The sequence below is a fragment of the Maylandia zebra genome, linkage group LG5 (assembly GCF_041146795.1).
Source record: "Maylandia zebra isolate NMK-2024a linkage group LG5, Mzebra_GT3a, whole genome shotgun sequence".
Taxonomy (NCBI): Eukaryota; Metazoa; Chordata; class Actinopteri; order Cichliformes; family Cichlidae; genus Maylandia; species Maylandia zebra.
This window is the reverse complement of record NC_135171.1, coordinates 32,847,924-32,872,553: the sequence shown is the minus strand read 5'-3', so window position 1 is coordinate 32,872,553 and position 24,630 is coordinate 32,847,924. Positions and strand designations below refer to the sequence as shown.

At 36.6% G+C, this 24,630-nt stretch overlaps 1 protein-coding gene across 5 annotated transcripts in view; it reads right to left on the bottom strand.

The window, feature by feature from the left end:
- The window catches only part of igsf21a (immunoglobin superfamily, member 21a), a 189,055-nt gene that overhangs the window by 39,027 nt on the left and 125,398 nt on the right, over positions 1–24,630 (bottom strand). The window lies entirely within an intron of this gene.

Below are 24,630 nucleotides of genomic sequence, written 5' to 3'. Positions count from 1 at the left end.
GCTGCATATGGCTCTTTCCCCATTCTCTCCCCAGGCTGCTGTTGTCTGATGGTAAACCAGTCTTGGACTTGCAACTTTGTAGGTGTAATGAGGGCAAGGGGGACAGAAGAGAGGATTTTACAAGCACAGTTTGAAGGCTTGGTTGAGACAAGACAAAAGGGAAAGCTTTTTTGGGCTCTCAAATAGCAGACAGTGGCAGATGGGACTTACCTTGTACCCAGCCCAGCATCAATTATGCCTTGACTGGCACCCTTATCCCTAAAGTCCATTTTTGCTCCAGGGCAGAGGTTTGGATTTTCAGTTGGTTACAGTTTACCTCCTATACCTCTTGCCTTGTCCAGCCTCACCTTTCAGGATTGAGGGAAGTCACATGGATACACCTTTAAAATTCCCAGTATCTTGTGGATTCACTTGATGTGTGTAGGTGCAATATAATTTTTTAATTTTGCTTTATTTGTCATTTATTTTAATTTTAAAACACTTAATATCAAAATACGGCTGTAGTCATATGAAGCCGAACAGCGAGGTAGTGAAGTATTCATCATTCAATTATAATCCCCAGACCATAAACAATCCCCCATAAAGTCTTTGAAAAAATCTACTTCAAATGCCTGCAGCCAGATGGCCACAGGCTCTGCAAATGTCGATATGGTATACACAACATTCAGGGACAGGGAGGAGAATTCATATTTCAAGCTGACATGTAAGGGTTGTTGATGGGGCAGTTATGACCAAGATAAATGGGTAACAATGCATCAACAGTTTCTCTTTTTAAAATGGGCAAGAAATACAAGAGAATGACTTTTATTACCTTGGCATAGTTAACCTTTTCTTTAGTCTTAATTAAAAATACTTTTGAACAGCTCACTCTTAGTTATTGTCAGTAATTGAATAGTTATTCAATTGTCATTTTGCCAGTTTAAATATTTCACTTTAAGAAAGTAAGAAATAAATGACAGTCTTTGCTATAAGACACACAATCTCTGCTATTAAATCAGTGAAAATAACAAACTTCTTTGTGCGTCCAACTCAAGAGACTAATTTTATAATCATCATAGCATATCCTGACCGCAGTGCAAATAATAACATGTGCAATTGCTGAGTTGTTGATATATTTTACCGAACTAATTTTACTGTCTTTCAATATTTGGGGAGCAATACATATGTGGATCTTCCTTTTTAAATTAAAGGTTTTCTAGATATAACAATGTAGTGCACAAATGCATTCAGACATGTGCATTCCTAAGCGCCCTATGAAAATTTGACCTTTATAAATCTTGTGAGGAGATCTCGCAGGGAGCATCTAAACTGAGAATTTAAAGTTTAAAAATCTCTCTGGGCTTTAATTATTCATCGTGGCTTGAATGGCAGGTGAAACACTGATCTATACTTTAGTTTCACAAAGAGAATATTTGAAAGTACACCTGCACCAGCTTAACAGAGTTTCATGTGTGTTTTAATGTTTTTACACAAAAATACATTTCCTATGTGAATTTACTTGGACCTAGAGTGAAGAGAAGAGGTGTTTATTTAGTAAACTGTAATGTTAGGATCAAACTGAGATGCAGGGCACTAGTAAAATATTTACTGTGAATACTGTCTTGTATCTGTGTGGAGGTGAGAATGGGTCAATGAGTGTAAAAGTGTAAAGCATTTGAAATAAAAGTACTTCACATAATACAAATGATTAATCCAAATTTAAAAGCAGATATTTACTACTTTGTCATGACAATTTAATTCTTTTTCTTGCCTCAGCTGAAAGGTAGTAGCAGGCCACACGTGCATAAATGGTTGTAAAATGGTTTTAACTGGTTCCCCAGCATCCCCATTTTTGGAAAACGTTAAAAAAGAGAGAAAAACCCAAAGTAGCTACAAAGGGCAGTGTGCTCGCTGTAGTCAATTAATTCCTCGGGGAGATGAGGAAGAGGGAATGTTTAGAGTGTCTAACATGACTAGAGGGATAAAACTGGTTAATCAAATGCGAATGTCCTCCCTGTGTTGTTTCTGACTAATGGGTTATTTGTGATGAGTAATTCTCAGAAAAGAATGGGATATAAATAAATGCTAGCATGTCTGAACAATGTTCAAACCTCTTTGCTGAGTATGACTCTTTTTTTTTCAACAATAGAAATATTGCGGTAGTCCTGTTGCATCTGAATATTCAAACAATAACCATATAGTATTATACTGTGGTAAAACCTACAGTTGACTGTTACATTAATCTATCTTTGCGTTTATGTCTGCTCATTAAGTTGCTGCTCAGTTTTTCCACCACTATGGCGAACAGTAAATGGACTGGCTCTTATATAGAGCCTTTCTACTCTACTTGAGCACACAAAGCACTTTGTATTACATGTCTCTTTCACCCATTCACGTCCATTCATAGAAGTAAGTTTTTTGTTGCACCTTTGTACTTTCTATCTAACATTCGCACTCAGATGAATGCAATATCTTGCCCAGGGATACTTTGGCATGCAGACTGGAGCAGCCTGGGATGGAACCACCAACCTTATGATTAGTAGATGATCTGATGAACCTACTGAGCTCCAGGTATAGCTATCCAGTAAAGCTTTACCAATATTCAAAATCGAAATTCACATATAAGGCTGCTTATTTCACCAGTCTGAACAAATGCACCCAGTTTCAATTAACCAGATTACATAATACGAGTGGAAATTCTCTGTTTTTTTTTGTTTGTGTGTTTTGTTTTGTTTTGTTTTATCCTAAATATAGCTTTGCATGTTATCTTCTTTGTTGCAAATATTGGATTTTAAAGGCAAATCACCAAAGAAGCTCTCAGGAATGAACTATCTGAAATATTTAAAAGTGAGCATATCAAAACATTTCTGAAAAAAAGTAGCGCCATACATCATAAAATTATAATGATCTTTTTATCTTTACTTGTCACTTGTAAGATTTTTAAAATCAACAGAGAAATAGTCAAGAAGGATGGAAATGTTACCCTGTTGCTGTGTTCTCCAGAGTCCATTCATAGAGGCATGCCTCTACTCAGTGCACCTGCAATTCCTCAACTTAATTTCTGTGGTGCATCTATCAATATTTACTGGACACAACAAACATTATGAGTGACATTTACACTCCTCCTCAGGAAAAGACTAAATCCACAAGGCAGAGTTGATTTAATTTCTCAAAGGACTAAGCCTGTTGATCAGAGCACTTTTCTCTGCTTTTTCTTCTTATTTACCCATGTTTTGTTCATCTTATCGTTTTGTTTGTCAGCTTCATAAGCAATTACATTAAGCGCTATGGTGAATCAAATCAGAAGCTCATTGTGAAAAAAGCCTATGCGTTAAACACTGAGAAGAATATTTTTTTTATCTTTGTGTGTGTGTGTGTGTCTATATGCTTGTGTGTACACACACACACAAGCATATAGACACAAAAAGAGAGAGGATAAATATGTACATAATTAGAATACCTCAAATACTTTAAAAATTAAAATAATAACATTTAAATCGATAGTAACCTTCATAAAGACTCAGCACTTTTTTAAACATGAGATACAAATGTAAATCAACCATTAGCTCTGAAATGATACTTGATTACTTCATGGTGACATATTACATCTCCAGTTCCTAAATATTCATGAATGCAGTGGTTCTGATTTTCGGCCATAGAAAATATTAGATTTATGCAGAGGGTGAAAACAGCTTTCATTTTCAAAATAAATTGAACTGTGATGGTGAAGCGGCTCGTTTTAAACTAGAAATGATGACTAACATCCCGGTGATCCTGGCCTCCTTCTGTGCCATAAAGAAAGCCGTTTTCTGCCTCCCACCTCTGAAGTTTTTGATCATTAATTCAATGCAGCGAACAACTTCTGAAAATGTTATCCAGTAGACCATGCTGGATATGTACACCAATGTATGTACCTTTAGGCATCTTTCACTACAATTCATATTTTTCTATGTAGACAGTTGAATCGTTGAGCGAGACATTTCAGTCAATTTATCATCAAATCCCAAAACTCCCATTCTTTACTTGGGTTATTTCACACATTTCATACAAATTTAAAAACAGTCTCAATTTAATCGAAAGTTTTTCCTTCAAGACATTTTGGGTTTTGTTTCAAGGACGTCTTTAATAGCCAAAACAATTAGAAATTTAACTGACATTCCATGAGATGTGGCAGTTACTGAATTAAATGGTGCTGAAATGCTGAGAGATCGGGCTGAGACAATTACAAAATGAAAGACTTGTTAAGACTCAATTAAAGTGTGGTTTTGGATTTGCAAAGGACAAAAACAGAGGAGACCATAAGTCAAGTTCTGAAATGAGCCATACAGTACTACAAATGCCAGGTTCTTGTAAAACAATACAGTCTTTGAGATTGCCTGGCAAGGCAAGCCTTCACCAGCTCCAGTAAGGCATGGAGACAGAAAAAAGAGACCACAGGCAAACTACATTTATGTGCAAAAATATTACATTTTAAACTGGTATTTATAAAGAAATGTAAATGTAGACTATTTAAAACTTAACATTAGTATGTACTGAGAAATAAAGGAGGAATGCTAAAGATGAAAGTAGAAATCATCACAAATTTTGCAGTGAAGCGAGATTTATTATTTATGATTGAAACAGTTTAACCATGCATACCTGTACGCTATTTTTTGTCATGAATCTATAAAGTTTTATGCACCTGGCTTTAGAACGGACCTCATGGCTGGTGAACACTGAATTCAAGGGTCATGAATTTTGCCTTCATATTAACTGCACATGTAGAGAGCCACTTCATCACAGCACCCTACAGCCTGAAGCCATGATTACAGTTTTCCTTGAGTACATCACCAGTTCCCCATGTAGAATGCTATAATTGCTGATGACCAGATTGCTCTGATTCACCCTGGAAATTGCTGTGATTCAGCCTGGAGTTTGATTTTTATGAATATTTGTATTTGTGAGAGGATGTATTTTCACTAAATGTGTGCATGCAAGTACAGTGATATGTTTACACATATATGTATGCCTGTCAGTGACCATCTGTTTAGCATCTAGTTTATTTCAAAAGTTCAAAGAAAAAGGGTTGAAATGGATATTTTAAGAGATACCAATTGTAAGAAAAAAAATCTGTCCCTGTAAAGACACAGCTTTTACAGTATTTTTAGACAAAAACCCCTTCAAAGATAAAATCCTTCTACACATGCTTTTTGTGTCACAGAATCAGAAGGCTGTACAAAAACAGTGAGAGTTCTTAAAAATTGTAGTTCTTTATTAAAATACACCAAAGAGATTTAATGGACATTTCAGGCTCTGAATTTCTGGGATAAAAAAAAAAATCATTTTATGTGTTTAATTCAGAAATTTTTTCAAAATTCTAGAAAGAAAGAAGAAGAAAGTAGAAGACCACTAGTCAGTGTTTTTATTTAAATGGGAAGTGTAAAAAAAAAAAGTCATCATCAGTAGTGTTGTCTTTCTTTTTCATTCTTTTTTACTTAATTGAATATATTAAACTAGTTTCACTTCTGTCAGATAAAGAGTGCACAATTTTATGTTTTGTATGAACTAAACCAAGCCTTTATATATGGAAACTTTGCAAGAAAAAAAACCCAAAAACCACATAACAAATACTTATATTATTTTTTTTTTTACAGAAGGTCAGTGTCACATAACAGAGATATTTTAATAAATAAATTCCAGTGGTGGTGAATATCAACAGAGCCAGAAATCAGATAAAATGCTAGATTTCACGCATGGTGGCCTCATGGTGGGGCAGATGGGTAGCTTTGAAAAAGAATTAATGGAGGTATGATTTTTCAGTCAAGCTTAGATGAGGACACATGCTACCGATACACAAATCCCTATATTTTCTATGACTTCAAAAAAAGCTTTTTTGCATGTAAATCCTTAAAAGTAGTTGGATTTAGAAAGTGCTCAGATTCCTGGTCATCTAGTAGGGATTGTGGGGATTTCTGTTCAAACCAAACTGAAGCTTAGGGAGTTTGCAGTGACGTTCTAATCAATGCAACAAGGGTCTGCCTTAATGCCACTACTGCTGTGCTATCGCACTGGAAAAACCTTAGCTCACTTCAACATTTTGTTGACAGATGTGCATATGCAGACCCCTCACATTTCTATAAGTCTATAACACTGAAAAATATGTGTGTTTTGATAATATTTAGATGATTTATTTGCAATTCAACTCAGTGCTGAGGATGCACAACATTTCACAAAGTCAGTGAAGTGCGAAATTGATGCACAAGCATCTATATCTCTACTTTCAAGCGAGCAGGAGTACAATATAAGGATTACTGAAACAAATAGAAGTGTGTACAATACTGAGTTCATTTACAACAGTAAGAGATTAAAATATGACAGACTGTCCCATTAAACTATTATGAGTGGCTTTTTGAATATTACACATGGTCAGCTGCTGTGTAGTAAAGCATTTTGCATTTTCACTTTAATACACATTATTAAGGTTATTGCATTATAATCTTACAGTTCTATTGGTATTACTAGGTCAGCCGTTAATAATACAGATTTAGAATAAGTGTGGAAAATTAAAAGGAAATGTGGTATATAAATATTTGTTAGCTGCCTCTGCCCCAGTGTTAATGCTCTGCTCATATGAAGACAAACTATTAAAATGGGAAATTCTTCATCTTAGGGAAAAGCTACTATACTGCCCTCCTTGGGTCCAAATCATAAAGCATAAATGACTCACAGCTTCGTTGGGGCTCTTGTTCTAACTTTGCAAACATTAACATGGGTTGGCTTTTCCAGCTTTAAAGAAAAGAGGTATGGTGGGACAGAAACAGTATTGTTTGGGACCACAACTGAAATTAACTTTCAGTTGCTTTTTACTCAGCTTGCCTAGGCTTGGGCAAAAAATACCTTGGTTAGGAAAAGGACATGGTTTCACATAAACCTTTTAAAAATATTATTTAGTTACATATAGATTCATGGATCCATATTTCACATTTCCAAGGACCAAATGTCTGTCCCCTCTAAAGCTGCTGATGTCAAGATGCATCTATCTATCTATCTATCTATCTATCTGCCTGCCTGTCTGTCTTAGTGAGGGAGTTTCCTGAAACCAAGCATTTTCTGCTATTCATGTAGATGGATATTAGAAAGTAATTTTTAACCCATAACGAGTTGTACAAAACCAGTTAACTGGACATAATCCTTTTAGAAGAATAATTATTTACTGACTTAACAAATCTGGCTTAGTTTGTCCTCATATAAGAGCAGAAACACTTGAGCAGAAGCAACCTCTCGTGTTCAGACAGAAATAGCCAAGCTATAATTGTAAGTCAGGTTGTGAGCCTGTTTCTATTCCACAGCCATTGAGTCACAATAGGATAGAACAAGTGAGAATATGCTCTCGGGCAAAGTCACAGCCAGCAGGAAGAGCCAGCTGAAAGAATCTTCATTATATGGAACAAGGAGTCATTTATGGAGCACTGTTACTCTGTTCAGGGACAATCTGACAAACATATTGACTTTGGCACACATGAGGTTTGAGATATGTCTGCACCTACTTTCCATTATCCCATAATTTGATTTACGTGAAGCTTCAGTTCTGTTGCAAGGTTTCAATCTGGCACCTCGTGAAATGTTGAATATTGTGGATTTGAAGAGTATTTGCTTGTCAAGCTCAGAAAAAAAATATTATCAATACAGTGCAATATGAATTACCCATCTCCTGAAAAGATCATATGCATTACAAACTTTATGTATTCGCATATTACCACCGCTCCCTCAGTGAAATTATAAAAGAATGCCGTATTCTGTACTCTCGCCTGCATTATTCAAGAATTTGCCTGAAATGATTTGGGATTAGCTGAGGTTTAAAATCAACTGCTGATGTGGGAAATCTGCAACCTATATCTGTCTGCTTGGATTGAATGGCAGTTTTGAAGGTTTTCTTTTTTTGTTGTTGTTTTTGGGTTTGTTTGTTTTTTAAATCAAGTCCAACTCAAAATCTACTTATTTCTTAGCCAAAAACAGCTGCATCTGTCAGTCCTTGATGGCAAAAAAACTTTACAATATCTAACATATTTGTTTTAAAATAATACAAAACAAGTTAGCTTGGTGTATCACTACATAGTTAAATATCAGATTACTTAGTGACAGCATCTGACACCATCAGGAGAAATTAAACTGCAGAACTAAATTAGTTCTACTAGCTGACATGTTTCTTGAGCTTAAAAAAAATTCATACCGAGCATGCAGGCATGAAAAAATCTCACAATTCAGCATTTTCTTTGGTATCCATGGCATCAAGGACTTCATATATAAGACCAAACCTTGCTTTCAATATATTATCTTCCTCCTTGGACTTGGCGACTCTTTGTTAAACTTCATAGGAATGTGCAGCTGTGCAGACATGCAGATGTAAACACACCTTGTTTTAAGTATTACCTTTAGAGTGGGTGGTGCCTTTATATGTGTCACCCTATATTGCTGAACTTTATTCTCCTCAGCCGAACTTCATTAAGTGTTTCTGCATAAGCCATCTAAGACTGCTGAACCTTTGTACGAGCATGAGCAACCCAGATTTTGCAAGATTATCTCCACATAAGTAATTTAGGGTGAGCATCAGCGTGCAGTATAATTAGAATAAAATCATTCTCTCAAATCTAATCAATTAATTTACTTCTAAATATTGAAACTTTGACCACTAAGAACAGTCACTGAGGTCAGTCTATAGATCTACTGCAGGGCTGACTTGTGTGAATGCATAAATACAAAAAGGATGGATTAAGGAGTGGTTGAATTCTATCTACCAATCCTAAATTGTAAGGTATTTCTAAACTGATGGGAGTTGGACATTACTTCAGTTTATTTATTTGTTTATTTTGAGTACCTTTTTAATTGTTCTGTGTCTCACATATATTTCCTTGACTTTTCAAATGACAATTTGTATTCTTACGATCAGTGAAAACCATGCATTTCCAAATAGTTTTTTCTTTTTAATTAAAAATCACTCTATTTGTTGTCATTTCTTTCTATTAGTAATGCATAAAATGAATTTATTAAGTGTAAATGCAGAAAACTAATGCTTAAAAAAGACCTTCACATCAAACCAAGGTCCTTATATATTTTTTCATCTCTCTTTTTCTTTAGTGCAGTAATTTCCTTCTTTTATTGAGTCTACAGTCTTTACTGAATTCTATTCTTACTCTTTAGCACACTGAATTTTTGAACTACAATAAAGATTTCATATTCTTTACACATGCAGCATGTGCTCATGTTGCTTGTGTCATTGAGTCATGTGGTAAATGTTGTGCATTCAGGACATAAAATAAAAATCTTGAATTTGTTTGAATTAACTGAGGTGGTTCCTCGCCTTCGCCTTGTGTCCATATTTACAAACATATCATTTCTGGCAATTACCTAGTGTGGTGTGACAATGACAACGACCATTTCCCCCTGCATGAAAAAAGGTTCTTGCACCCAAACACACTGTGGTAGCATACTACAGAGAAAAAGGAATTATTTAGCATGTGTAAAGAACACTTCCACAACCAATATACCCTTTTCTAGCAAACCACAAGAAAGCTGCCCCTGTGATTCAAGACTAGTATACTAAACACACTATGCTGCCTTATATACAGAATACCTAAGTCTATATATTTTATTTTTATTTTACAGATATATACAATACATCGGCATTTCATTAGTTAAACCTGTTTACCTGCTCATTAATACAAATATTTAACCACACTATCAAATGTAAGCAGTTCAGTGCATTTAAGCATATAGTCATGGTCAAGACGACCTGCTGAAGTTCAAACTGAGCATCAAAATGGGGAAGAAAGGTAATTTAAATGACTTAGAACATGGCATGATGCCAGATGGCCTGGCCTGAGTATTTCAGAAAATGCTGATCTAGTGGGATTTTCCTGCATAGCCATCTCTAGGATTTACAAAGAATGGTCCCAAAAAGAGAAAATATCCAGTGAACAGCAGTTCTTTGGGCAGAAATGCCTTGGTGATGCCAAAGGTCAGGAGAATGCTTAGACTGCTTTGAGCTGATAGGAAAGCAACATCAACTCAAATAACCCCTTCTTACAATCTAGCTATGGAGAATAGCAACTCTGAGTACACAACACATCAAACTTAGAAGCAGATGAGTTCCACAGCAGCAGAGGACCACCTTGGGTGCCACACCCGGCACCCAATGAATAAAACTTGTATGGGTAAACCAACATTGGAGAAAATTGGAAAAAGGTTGTGTGGTCTAATAAGTCTTGACTTCTGCTGTAACATTCAGATAGCAGGTTCAGAATTGGATGGAAAAGGCATGAAAGCATGCATCAATTCTACTTTGTATCAACAGTTCAGGCTGAGGTTCGTGGCTCAATACCAACTGAGCGTTGTTTAACGGGTGCTCCCGTCGGTTTTGAGTCAAACTTTTAGCTTACATTACCATTGGTGCAACTGACAAAAATCCTAACGGTTCCTGAAAGCATCAACTTGCTTTTTCTGTGATAGTAGGGCCATTACGTTATTCCCAGGCAGGGCGCCACATCCAAATGTTGACAAATAAGACAGAAAACAACACCACAAACTGCCAAAACAAAATAATTAAAAAACATGGTAAAAAGAACCCAAATGCCTGATAAAATATGTTTTGTGTAGATCTCCCTCACACTCACTCACTCTCTCTTCTCTCAACAAACTTTAGGCTTTAGAGGGTGAAACACCAGAACCTAGCTGAGTATTCCTGCTGACCATGTCCATCACTTTATAAAAACATTGTATTCATCTTCTGTTTCCAGCCATGTCTCAAATTATGCCCAACTGGTTTCTTAAACATAACAAGGAGTTTAGTCTGCAGCGTCTATATAATGCGATCATGTCAATTTGGACCAACTTCTCTGAGGAATGTTCCCAGCACCATTTTACACTTTAGTAACTTTAAAAAGTATGAAACACACAAATTTTATTCATTGTTGTGGGATTTCAGTCAGTTGACTTGCAATATATACACATGAGGATATATTATTCATCCCTATATGAAATGCTCTAGTGGATAGTTTTTACTATAAAAACCCAAGAATTTGTGCAAAAGCTCCCCATGGTACAATTACTGGTACTGAAATGATGAGCGCAGAAGACGACAGAGAGAACGAAAGCAGTGTTAACTACTAGAGAGTGGTGCCAATTAGTGGTTAATTCCTAAAAAAAACCCCCCGGAATCATCAAAGAGGTATTTGGCTCTTTCAAAGCTGTCACATTGCTTATGCTTTTATTTGTATTTCTACATTTATCAACACAAGTTCTGCTTTGAAATATGGAAGTTCCTCAATTAAACCATGTTTGGAATCAGAAAATAACCCAACAATACCTCAAAAAAGTCATATTGTCATTTATGTATAGTAAACCCCTGTGGTTCCAGGATAATAATATATACAGAGGTCTAGGTCAACCTTCAAACTAAAGGGCCATGTTTGGCTAAACAATCAAACAGAGAACGATTTTAATTGATTTACAAAAGCCTGGGGTGACAGAGATTCATCCAGCTGCTAATTATCTTCTAAAGCTAACTTGCTAACTTTTCACAAGCTTATTTATGTTTTTTTTTTATATATATACACATTTCTCAAAAGATGGTGACTGTATCCTTTTATTCTGACTATGACTAATTCAGATCAGACATTTCGAAAATTAATGTAGGTTTTCCTCTTCCAATCCCTAAATTGATGGATTTCATGCATAATAAGGGTCCCAGTATAAAATGAGTTTCCCTATTAAATTTTCCATTTACCTTCCCCAGCTCTGATTCCTATTCAAGTTTAGAAAAATTGGTATACTCAAAAGAAATCAATTCGATCCATGCCCAGAGGCTGCTTTCAGGGGCGCCTAAACCTGCAGTTCTTCTTTCCCCACAAATTTATCGCCTGTCCCACAGTCCTTTGTGCAGCAGTAAAGACGAGTGTCAAATCTCAAAGTGCAGAGACCACAGGGAAAGACACATGGCACCATTTTTGGAAGGATGTGCCACATTCCACCATTCAAGTATGAAACTGGAAAGATTAACTAAACTAAACAACATTTGGAAACCTCATATGTGTGTTTCTAGCTTATACCTAACACAAAAATATTGTTTAGTAATATTTAAATAAAATGAAAACTATTTACATAACAATATAAAAACTGTAGAATCTCTCAGAACACAAAGAGGCAAAACAACATAAGCTATTTAAGTCCACGTCAAGGCAGAAAAGTGTGACTGTAAGGAATAAGGGATTCATTCATTAAAAAAGACAGCAAACATCAGACTGTGCTGAACAACAAGTCCTTGCAGCACCATATTAATAATCATCTGCTTTTTAGTGACAAATGTCAGGAAAACCTAACAGTGTTTCTGTAAAATCTTGGCGTCTATGTGTCTATAGAACAGCGTCCTTGGCATGTAAGTTTCTGGAACACCATTCTTCCTCAGGATATTTCTTTATTTGGTGTTTTCATAAAGTATCGGGTTCTCTAATGTTTGACCAAAATTTCCCATAACTTTTAAACTGGGTCAAGTAACTGGTGACTTTGAAGGCCAAAACATATGATTGGCACAAGTTTCATACTTGTCAAACCATTCAGTGACCCCCTCAGCGGCCTGTTGAAAGTGCTATTCTGGAAGACACCAGGTGAGCACTTAAAACAAGTTTGTATTTATTTAAAATCACGCTTAGAGATATGCAGACCCAAACAATCTAGCATCATGCCTCTCACAGCATAACAGAGCAGCTGGATACCCTTATTGTATGTGTCACAGCACGAGGATGAGAAAGTGTGGACCCAAATGCAGATGACGGAGATGGAAGAGAATATTAAGAAAAAAAGCCTTTATTTAGGGCTGCACAAAACTGCAAACATAAGGCAAGGGAAGCCCGAGATAAACTAACAAAACTAAACTGGGAAAAGCTAAACACCAAATCAGTAGATACATAGAGAAAAACCTGAATCTTGAAACCTGAGAGCTGGAAAACCTGAAACTTGGAAACTCGAGGGGAGATAAGCAGATGGACCAACAGGGGAGAAGAGAAGACTAAATACACAAGGATAACATGGAGATGTGAAACAGAAGGAAAACACAGCTGGGACTAATCAGAGACACATGACAGGGAAGGAACATTGAACGCACTAAAAACAATATTAGGGATGATTAAAATAAAACAGGAAACACGAGAAACAAGCTGAGACACAGACTCGACTCTGGGATGAACAGATATGAGAACATAACTGACTTGACGTGACGCATGAAAGACAGAGGAGGCACAGTAACAAAAACTAGGACTAGAACCAACAAATATAACCAGAAACTAATTGAAAGAATATTAAAAAACCAGGAAACACAAAAACACTGGGTCCCCAAACCCATGACCATGACAGTATGATTCAAGGAATTGTGTTTTTCTTTCATTTTTTTCTCTTTTCTATATTAAAACAGGTATTGAGTTCAAATTTCTCACCACAGTATGTATTGAAATTATCCTCTAACAGCATAAACACAGCCTACGGTTCACTATTATCCATCCATCAATATGTTCTAAAAAATGTTTTATATGTTCTACAGATGTAATGGAAAGAAAACATGTCTTTTACGTCTTTCAAGGCCTTATCCTGAGCTCACTGACTTTCTGGCTTTTGGATTGAAATATTTTAGTTGAGCATAATTCTTACAAAACATTCCTGACAAAATAAAGAGAACTATTAGAAAACCAAATAGGCACGGTTACAGATGAGTGACCTGTTTATTTCCTTTCATTTTTAGTTATTTTATTTTATTTCATTTATTATCTTCATATTAGGGCTAAAAATGAATCAAATTGTACACTTAAATAACAAAGGAGCTCAGTCTTTTTAGTTGTTCTTTTTTCTAACTCAGCTGTCTCTTGGAAAATGAATCAAAATAAGCATCATTTCTTAAAATGAATGAATGAATAATTACAAGGAAAAGAATAACAATGATAAGTTTTGGCAAACTTGGGAAATAAATAATTAAACACTGTGAAGTCAAAAACTATTTTAGGCAGATAAGTCCACAGAAAAGGAGAATTATCAAGCAAGGTGATATTGGGGTAAAAGGTAGCGCAACAAAGAGTGGTTTTTTTTTATCCTTTGGTAAAATCAGTAGTTTGTCTCTGGGGAGGCAAAGCTGTTTCTCCTCTGTCGCCTACTCTGTCATCCATGCTCAAAAGATGGGACCTAGGTGGGGAGCAGAGCGCAGCAAGTGATGAAGACATCCTTAGTGAGAGGGAGTGAAGGGAATGAGGGAGACGCACCACAAGGAATGAAGCTTACACTTCACAGCATTCAGAGAACCACAAGGAGACACTGGGGAGGCACCGTGTTCAGTATCAGGCATACATGTCCTAGGATAAAGGTAGGAGTGCTACCCAAGAAAACAAGAAAGGGCTGCATCATGAAAGACTTCACAAGGTTATTCTGAAGTGATGGTTTAAAGACTTTTGGAGCCATTTGAAGATGTATACTTCTGCATTATGGCATGGTGCTTTGAAAAAAAAAATGCTGATTTGCTGAAAGCTTCCTCTTGTCAAAAACACTGTCTCAATGCAACCGACAAGTCTACAACCTTGACTTGACCATTATTTTATTCAACTCGCTTACTTTAAGTGATGTTTCACTCTCTAGTGTTAATATGCGGCACAGTAGAACAATCTTTGCATGATGTCCTCCACAGCTGCTCCGCCATGGCTCGGATTATATATCGGGAGAGGTGCATGCAGAAATGATTAATGCTTTACAGGCAGAAGACGCTGTGCCTTCTGGGGTTTAATAAACATCCCTTGATGTCACATGGAGGAAAATGGTATTTGTTTACGGCAAAATGTTGGATAAATATGAAAATGTTATCATATTTATCCATCCATGTCTTTAGCAGAGCTTAGTGTTTGAAATATCATAGCACTTCCTATGATGTAAGTTTTTAGATACTTTTTGCCCATCAGATCTCAAAGGATTCTTTACTGCTACCTCTACTTTTGCTGCTTTATAGTTTTATGCATACAAAGGCAAAAGAAACTTAATCAGTGCACATAACTGGCTTACATCAGCTCTTTTTACACATAAACTCCTTAAAATGTTGGAGAACTGTGTTGGTATATTGTACGAAGTTGCCCTTTTTAACTGCACATAGCGGGAAATAACCTCCTTCAGACTTGTTTGCAATTCTGTTCACGTTTAGTAAAGCAGAGGGAGTTGCCTGCATAGAGTGCAGTTCCCACTCCCTGAGTGAGAATTTACTAGACTATTACTGCACATGGATTAAAGAATGTTTAATGTTAGAACCAAATGCAACAAACATTTGTATTCTCCACGTTTAAGTTTAAACTTCTAAGTGCATCTGTGAAAACAGCTAGACGGTGTGTCATGATAGCTCATGCAGACTATGTCAGGCCAAATATTGCATCCTAAAGTCTTTTAGTGGACAGAATATAAGCAGATGATATGACGCAAGCATCAGATGCTTGTTTTTTGTTTGCTGTGTGAAATCTCTTGGTATGAAAACAGGCTTACTCATGAGGCTTCAGCCTTGGCATGCGTTGGCCGCCCTGCTGATGAGTGCCTGGTGAATGTCAACTGAATGAGGCACTGAATGAGCTAGAGGGTAAAAATGGCTTGTCGTTAATGTGGCCTCAAATGAGATACAGTATGGCTCCAAATGTGATTTCAAGATTATGCCGCAACCCAGTTGAAGCTAATTAGTAGCAAGATTGGAGCAAAATATTTCACTGTTTTACCAATGAAGGTTAAAAACCCTGCTTCTCTGTTAATAAAAGATTTCATGTTTGAGTGCGTTTTGAAAAAAGCAAAAACGCGTAAAGGGGATATTTTCTGACAAAACTGAATATGGAAGGGAGCCCCCCCCCCAAAAAAAAATCAGAGAGAAATTCCTTTACTTTGAATTAGTGACACACAGACTGTCAGTTCAATGTTGGGTTAAAAGAATCATTGAGGAAGCCCCTGGGTTGTTTACTTTTGCCTCATTTATTACCACAGGGTTTTCACAAAGGCAGACATTTAATAATTCAACTGAATTCATTTAATTCTTCTTCTTTTTTTTAGTACAGTGGGCTCCAAGCCAACATATTATATTGGCTCTATAAGCTGCTCAAGTTAGAGAAGCGGAAAAAACACTCCTCAAAGGATAGTCTAATGTTTATTGCAGCATTTCCTCATAGTGAGATATGCGTCTTTTTTTCTTGTCAGTCAGCAAAACTTTGAAAGAAGTAAATTTCAAGTGTAAGTATGTTTCATAGATATATCTTTTCCACATGTCCTCAGATCAGAAATATCATCCTAGCAACCTATTAAGCAGAGCATTTTAACATTTAACACTGTGGTGAGCAGAGATGGGCAGTAACGCGTTACTGTAATCCGATTACTTTTTTCAAGTAACGAGTAAAGTAAGGGATTACTATTGCAAAAACGGTAATTAGATTACCGTTACTTACCCATAGGAACGCTGCGTTACTGCATTACTAAAACCGTGATTTTTTGCAAGAATGTCTCATGACAGTGACGTAAGCAAGTGCGACGTTCGTGACAACAGCTGTGTGCGGATCAACAGTGGCTCATATATCGAGTGCTGGAGAGTATTATTAATCCTTTATTTATCCAGGTAAAAAATCTCATTGAGATTAAAAATCTAATTTCCAAGAGAGACCTAGTATGAGCATGCAGTGTTTAAAGCGTGGAAGTACTGACCTTACTTTAAGTTTGGTTCCATAAAAAGTGACAAAAACATTAGTGTCCATCGTGCGTGGGAAGAAAACTTCTTTTTACAGCGAAAAAAACCCCCTAAACTTCCAAGCAAGCACCGAGTGCACTACGACTTAATGGGAAATTCACAGAGAAACTCGCGGATTCTTCCACTGACCGCCGCGGCACACCTGTACCAGGGTAAACCTCCGCCTACCCTACTCCTGCTTTACAGGTGAACATAGAGCAAAAGGACCGCTAGTTTTTGACTTTATTTCTTTTTTGCTGTGTTTTCTTGCATCTATTTGAAAGAGTGAGTGTAAACACAAAAATATATATATATATTTTATGTGCTGGAATGTGCAGAAAATAGGTTTAAATATTAAACAAATCTCTTCCAGTCAGAGAATGTTGCATATAATTACATTTTTGCTTGATGCATAAAGTTAAAAGATTAAAACTAATAAAACAAGTTTTAAAAAGGGACCTTTCCATTTGATTACATTTTGTATGACAGGTTATGTAGAAAAAGTAGAATTGGGCTGAAAGGTCTATCGATTTATCACCTATTCAGGTTGTAAATCGTGTTTTTAAAAAGTAACTAAGTAACTAAGTAATTAATTACTTTTGAAAATAAGTAATCAGTAAAGTAACGGGATTACTTTTTGGGGGAAGTAATCAGTAATTAGTTACTGATTACTTTTTTCAAGTAACTTGACCAACACTGGTGGTGAGCATTGTGAAATAGTCCATTTAAATCAAATTTTGATCTTTTCTTACACCAAACCAAGTAACAATGCTGCTTAAGTCTAATCAAAGAGCAGTTTAAAAGGAAACTAAAATTACAGTCTGTTTACCCTCACATATTGTCGTGTTTTCTTCTCCTCACCCCCAACCAATGGCTGCCCCTCTCTGTCCCTGGTTCTGCTGGAGGTTTCTTCCTGTTAAAAGGGAGTTTTTCCTGTCCACTGTCTCCAGAGCGCTTGCTCATAGGGGATCTGATTGTTGAGCTTTTCTATGTTTTCTCTATATTATTAAAAGGTCTTTAGGTAAATTTAGGTAAATGTTTTTGTTTTTGTGATTTGGTGCTACATAAATAATACTGAATTGAATTTGCTGTTTGTTGAAGTTGCTGGGATGTCACTGACATGGACAGGGTGTTGTTTAACATCAATGTTGTGATACAAAGTCTTTTATGGAATTTACTGAGACAGGACTCACTCCAAACCCATCGCATACAAATGCCGATAAAGGACCTATAGCCAATATGCTGAGACTCACTGGATAAGGACAATGTTCAGGTTTAATACAGTAAAAGGGATTATTTTAACCAAGACCATATTTCATTCTTAAACTTAAACAAGTAATTTTTAGTTACCAAACCCAATCAGCTAGTTTTTGATGCCTGAAAAAAGAAGCAGCATAAAGTAACATAAACCTAACCACCAAGTGAAAGCAAACAGAGAGAAAACACCAACACTAATCTGTGAGAGAAAATAAAATATGAACCTTGATTCTGGCTGCGCTGCAAACCCTCTTACTTCATTGTTTATACTTTGCAGCTCTTTACAAGAGTACCATTATTGCTTAGCATCAAGGAATAAGTGTCAAGACACCAATGTCAAAGGACATCTTTGACAGCACCATTATTGCAAAAGAACAATTTTTGACACAAAGTGACAGAAAAAAATGGTGGAAAATTCCTTTTCATTGACAAAAATCTTTAGATTGAAAACTCTGATTCCACAAATTCCTGAAAAATATGGATATAATGTTGACATAAGATTGTAGCCAAAAAGGCAAAGATCATATCGTTTTTTGCATATAACACTTTTGTATGGAATCAGTTGAATATGTTCTGGTGGTGACACCCCTCTGCAGAACATTAAGTGTGATGAGCAGGAACGTGACACAGAGGATAAATGAGAGAGTAGAGGAGAATCATATCAAGGACTCTCAAACAATCCCCTATGATGACCTGAGGCGTGCTAAAAGACGACATAGCAAACACTTCAGAGTGCAAGTGATAAGTCTGACAAAATTGGCATTCTTTCTGAGGGAGGAGAATTAGGACACTGTCACTTTGTGTCGATTCTGGCCAAGATGTTTGCCTCATTTTCCCAAAACGTCCAGGACACAGAGGAAACAATTGCTCACTAACAATCCATCAAACCCTGCCACCCAAACAAGCTTCTCCAAGCATAAACACACAAACTGGCATGCAAGCATTCACACACAGCCACTAAACTCTTCTTACTCGTGCACTGAACTGCTGTGTCTGCAGGCATTGCTGTCCAAGGGCTTGGCTTGTGCACCATTAATCCCACCCATGAATTTATAAATGAGCACCTAAATATACACAGTGTTTAATTAAAGTTAGATGTCTATTACTGAAGCAAATCCCAGTTATATGGGAAGAGAAGGTAATCAGTCCCTCTACACCTTCATCCCTGTATCCACGGATTACAAATACATCTTATTCATCCTAAATATTAATCGAAAATATTTCTAACATTACATGACATGATATTGTGGAGATGTCACACGTTACCAAACCATTGTCTCAAACACACAGCACCACAAAAAGCTAATTGCTTTGAGCAACATGCACAGATCAACTAGGAGCGAGCTTTCCAAGGTCAGGATGTGTTATTATGAGACAAATACCCTTTCCCTGTAATCTTTGGAATGTCGCATAGAAATCACTTTGGGTAATAACAAATAATGACCGGATTTTTACCATTGGGGAAAGAGATATTGATTTTTTTTCACCCACCAAAGCCTTAAATTATGACCTTAGCTTTACAGCAATGGATATGTCACTGCTCTCAGAATGAAACATCAATTTTTCTGCCTGGAAACAAGTGTGTCCTGTGAAGTTTTAAAATCACACTATAATGAATTCATTACATGTGAATAACATGTTATAATTTATGCACCAAAATGTCTCCCATTCTGGCTTTCGTCGTTGCTTTATACAAATCTACCAGACAAATTATTCTACATAGAACGGGACATGAAAAAGGTATAAAAAATTAAAGAGAAAAGGCCTTATTGTTTTGACTGGTGGTTCAAAATGTGTACAGTGATCCCTCGCTATAAAGCGGGTCACCTTTCGTGTCCTCGCTGTTTCGCGGATTGTTTTTGTGCAATTTTGCACTTATTTATTTTTAACAGCGCATTGTGTTCTGCATCCTGATTGGCTGTGGACCATTGTCAGTCAATCTCGTGTTGTGTCTCCTGTACAGTACAGAATGCGTCCAGCTTGCGAAATTTACATAAATCTTTGATTGCTAGCAGTGTGACGCTGAAGTGCTGTACTGTATGTTTGTAAGTTTTCTCCCCAACGAACACAACAATGTCGACAAAACATTTTGCACCGTCAAAAGCACCTGCAGGTGCCTTTGGTTTCATTCTATTGAGAGCTTTGACAGTGTTTAAACAAGAGAGAAAAGTGTGAAAATATTTATGCCTGTCTGAGAAAAGTGTAAACAGTGTGTAGTGAGGGGTTATAATAATGGTAAAAAATAAAGTTGGCTGTTTCGCGGACTTCACGTATCGTGGTTTATTTTTAGAATGTAACTCCCGCAATAAACAAGGGACCACTGTATTTTAACTATGAAGGCATCAGTGGTACTTGCATTTGAATAAATCCAATGCTGTTCACCTGTTACAGGACCAGAGTTATATGCAACAATACTATCATTTTTGTCATTTGAAGCTGAAACTGGTGTTAATTATTGCAACCATTGACCTTTGCGGCCTAGCTATCACTTCTTACAAAAGAGACTGTAAGTTCCACTTACTTCCTTTACATTTTGTTGAATGTATACACAAAGCAGTGTAATGCGGATTTTATCCATTCATCTATTCTCTTAACTGCTTTTCCAGTTCTGGGTTACAGGGTGCTGGAGCCTATGCTTGCTGTCATGGGATGAGAGGCAGTGTACACCTAGACTGATTAAAACCCAAATCAACTGATCAGAGTTTCCTAAAAACTCGAATCAGTCAAAATAACTGCAACTGGTACAACTCTAACTGTAATACATGACTGCTTACAGTTTGAGTCAATTTGGTCTTTAACACTATGGCCAATATCTACTGGAAGCGATATCCCTCACAGCATAGGAGTGCAGGAAAAAGACTTCTCAAACTTGCAAGAAATTGAAGGACAGCAGTGTGAGTGTCAAGAGTTCAGGGTTTAGCCTTTTAAAACTCATTGATTGAATTCTTGGCAGCAGATGCATTAAAATGATAATTCTTATTTATGAAGCCCTTTTAAAAATTAAAATACTCACCATGTACCGCTTCCTATTAATTGACTTTTTTCTTTCTCATTTTCTTTCTTTTGCCTCTCTGCTTTTTTCTTTACTTCCCATTGAACTTGACACACTAATAGGTTATGAATAATTCTGTTTCAGTTTAGACGGCAATTAGCTACAATGCCAGGGGCCATTCTTCTTCCTTTCTAGTGGAGTGGTGATTTAAGACCCAGCTGAGTAAGGGGGCTCCAGCCGTCCGACACCCACATCATTTTCTTCTTTCAATCCAAGAGTGAAACACAAAAGAGTTAACTGAGCAAATCCTCTCTCATTGATAAAGTCTTTCTCTTAAGTAAATGTGGAATGTGGGGGAGGGCTCTACACAGAATTATCCGATCGCTTACCAAAAAGAAAATAAAAGGGTCACAGGCTTAGTTTAAATATATATGTTAAAAGAACTAAAATGAAAAGAAAAAGAAAACATCACCAGTTCCTGGGGGCAAAAGAAAAAAATCTTAATACTGGAGTAAGGTTGTCAAATGCTGTCCCTCTCTGGTGTTCCACTGAAAAATTTTACAATTGCTAATTAGCCACAGGACCACATGGAGAACAGCATGTCTTTGCTCTGGAATTGATACATCAGAGGCAAGCAAAGCAGCTGTTGTAAGAGGGACTTAAATACAAGAATTACAGCACAGGCTGAGCAATAGGTTACAGGCACAAAACCACAAAACCTCCTCTAGTGATTGAAACAAAGAGGCAACAATATAAAAAGGTAAATGGAAGAAAACAAATATTCATGTGAATTAAATGAACATGTTTGATAAAAATAAATATAAAAAATCAAAGATCAAATCAAAATAGGTGCTTTATTGAAAATTGGTAAGACTTCTGAACAGTTGCTTTTAAAGTAGAAAGATGTCTTCCTATCAACTTGAATTGTTAGTTGGATCAATTTTATGATCCTTGCTAACACACCCTCAGGAACCAAATTTCTTTTAACTTCATATTTGAAGGAAGCAATAAACGTCTGATGGCAGAAATTCAAGATAACGATCATTAATGAAATTTAATCAATTCCTCCATAGCCCAAGGACCTATCCCTCCACAAGAATACAGGGAACATGTTTAACTATTCTTGATGTCATTAAGACAATGAAAAAAAAATACATCCTTAAACAAGAAAAAATAATACTGCATCAACCTATAAAAATCACCTCTTTGTAAGATATCTTTGGTATTCATTGAGTGAGGGTAAATAATTCACTTGCCGCCTCTACTCCCATTGTTTTCTCTCTGAGCCAACATCCATCTGATTAGTGTGTCATTTAGTGTGTCATATTAATTAACGAAAGACCAAGACAGACTTTTAATTCATTTGAAAGCCTGATGCTTAACCTTGTCCACCCCAGCTGTAAAACTCAGAAACCAGTCTTACTTGTTATCGTCTATCGTCCACCTGGGCCTTACACAGAGTTTCTCTCTGATTTCTCAAACTTTTTATCTGATTTAGTGCTCAGCTCAGATAAAATAATTATTGTGGGTGATTTTAACATCCATGTAGATGCTAAAAATGACAGCCTCAACATGGCATTTAATCTGTTATTAGACTCAATTGGCTTCTCTCAAAATGTAAAAGAACCCACCCACCACTTTAATCACACTCTAGATCTTGTTTTAACATATGGCATAGAAACTGAACATTTAACAGTGTTTCCTGAAAACCCTCTCCTGTCTGATCATTTCCTGATAACATTTACATTTACAATAATTGATTACACAGCGGTGGAGAGTAGACTTTATCACAGTAGATGTCTTTCTGAAAACGCTGTAACTAAGTTTAAGAATATAATCCACCCACTGTTATCATCTTCAATGCCCTGTACCAACATAGAGCAGAGCAGCTATCTGAATACTACTCCAACAGAGGTTGACTATCTTGTTAATAATTTTACCTCCTCACTACGTACGACTCTGGATACTGTAGCTCGTGTGAAAATTAAGACCTCAAATCAGAAGTACCTGACTCCGTGGTATAATTCTCAAACACGTAGCCTAAAGCAGATTACTCGTAAGCTGGAGAGGAAATGGCGTGTCACAAATTTAGAGGATCATCATTTAGCCTGGAGAAATAGTGGGATGCTTTATAAGAAAGCCCTCCGCAAAGCCAGAACATCTTACTATTCATCACTGATTGAAGAAAATAAGAACAACCCCAGGTTTCTCTTCAGCACTGTAGCCAGGCTGACAAAAAGTCAGAGCTCTACTGAGCCAACCATCCCTTTAACCTTAACTAGTAATGACTTCATGAACTTCTTCACAAATAAAATTTTTATCATTAGAGAAAAAATTACCAGTAATCATCCCACAGATGTAATATTATCTACAGCTACTCTTAGTACCATTGATGTTAAGTTAGACTCTTTTTCTCCAATTGATCTTTCTGAGTTAACTTCAATAATTACTTCCTCCAAACCATCAACGTGTCTTTTAGACCCCATTCCTACAAAACTGCTCAAAGAAGTCCTGCCATTAATTAATTCTTCGATCTTAAATATGATCAACCCATCTCTAATAATCGGCTATGTACCACAGGCCTTCAAGCTGGCTGTAGTTAAACCTTTACTCAAAAAGCCATTTCTAGACCCAGCAGTCTTAGCTAATTATAGGCCAATCTCCAACCTTCCTTTCATATCAAAAATTCTTGAAAGGGTAGTTGTCAAACAGCTAACAGATCATCTGCAGAGGAATGGCTTATTTGAAGAGTTTCAGTCAGGTTTCAGAGTTCATCACAGCACAGAAACAGCTTTAGTGAAGGTTACAAATGATCTTCTTATGGCCTCTGACAGTGGACTCATCTCTGTGCTTGTCCTGCTAGACCTCAGTGCAGCATTCGATACTGTCGACCATAATATCCTATTAGAGCGATTAGAACATGCTGTAGGTATTACAGGTACTGCACTGCAGTGGTTTGTATCATATCTATCTAATAGACTCCAATTTGTGCATGTAAATGGAGAGTCCTCTTCACACACTGAGGTTAATTATGGAGTTCCACAGGGTTCAGTGCTAGGACCAATTCTGTTTACATTATACATGCTTCCCTTAGGCAGCATCATTAGAAGACATTGCAAAAAATATTCACTGCTATGCAGATGACACCCAGCTCTATCTATCCATGAAGCCAGATAACACACATTAGGACATAAAGACCTGGATGGCTGCTAACTTTCTGCTTCTTAATTCAGATAAAACTGAGGTTATTGTACTCGGCCCTGAAAATCTTAGAAATATGGTATCTAACCAGATTCTTACTCTGGATGGCATTACCTTGGCCTCCAGTAACGCTGAGAGGAACCTTGGAGTCATTTTTAACCAGGACATGTCCTTCAACGCACATATATAAACAAATATGTAAGACTGCTTTCTTCCATTTGCACAACATCTCTAAAGTTAGAAATATCCTGTCTCAGAGTGACGCTGAAAAACTAGTTCATGCATTTATTACTTCCAGGCTGGACTACTGTAATTCATTATTATCAGGAAGTCCTAAAAACTCACAGAAAAGCCTTCAGTTAATCCAAAATGCTGGAGGAAGAGTACTGACAGGTACTAGAAAGAGAGAGCATATTTCTCCTGTTTTGGCTTCCCTTCATTGACTCCCTTTTAAATC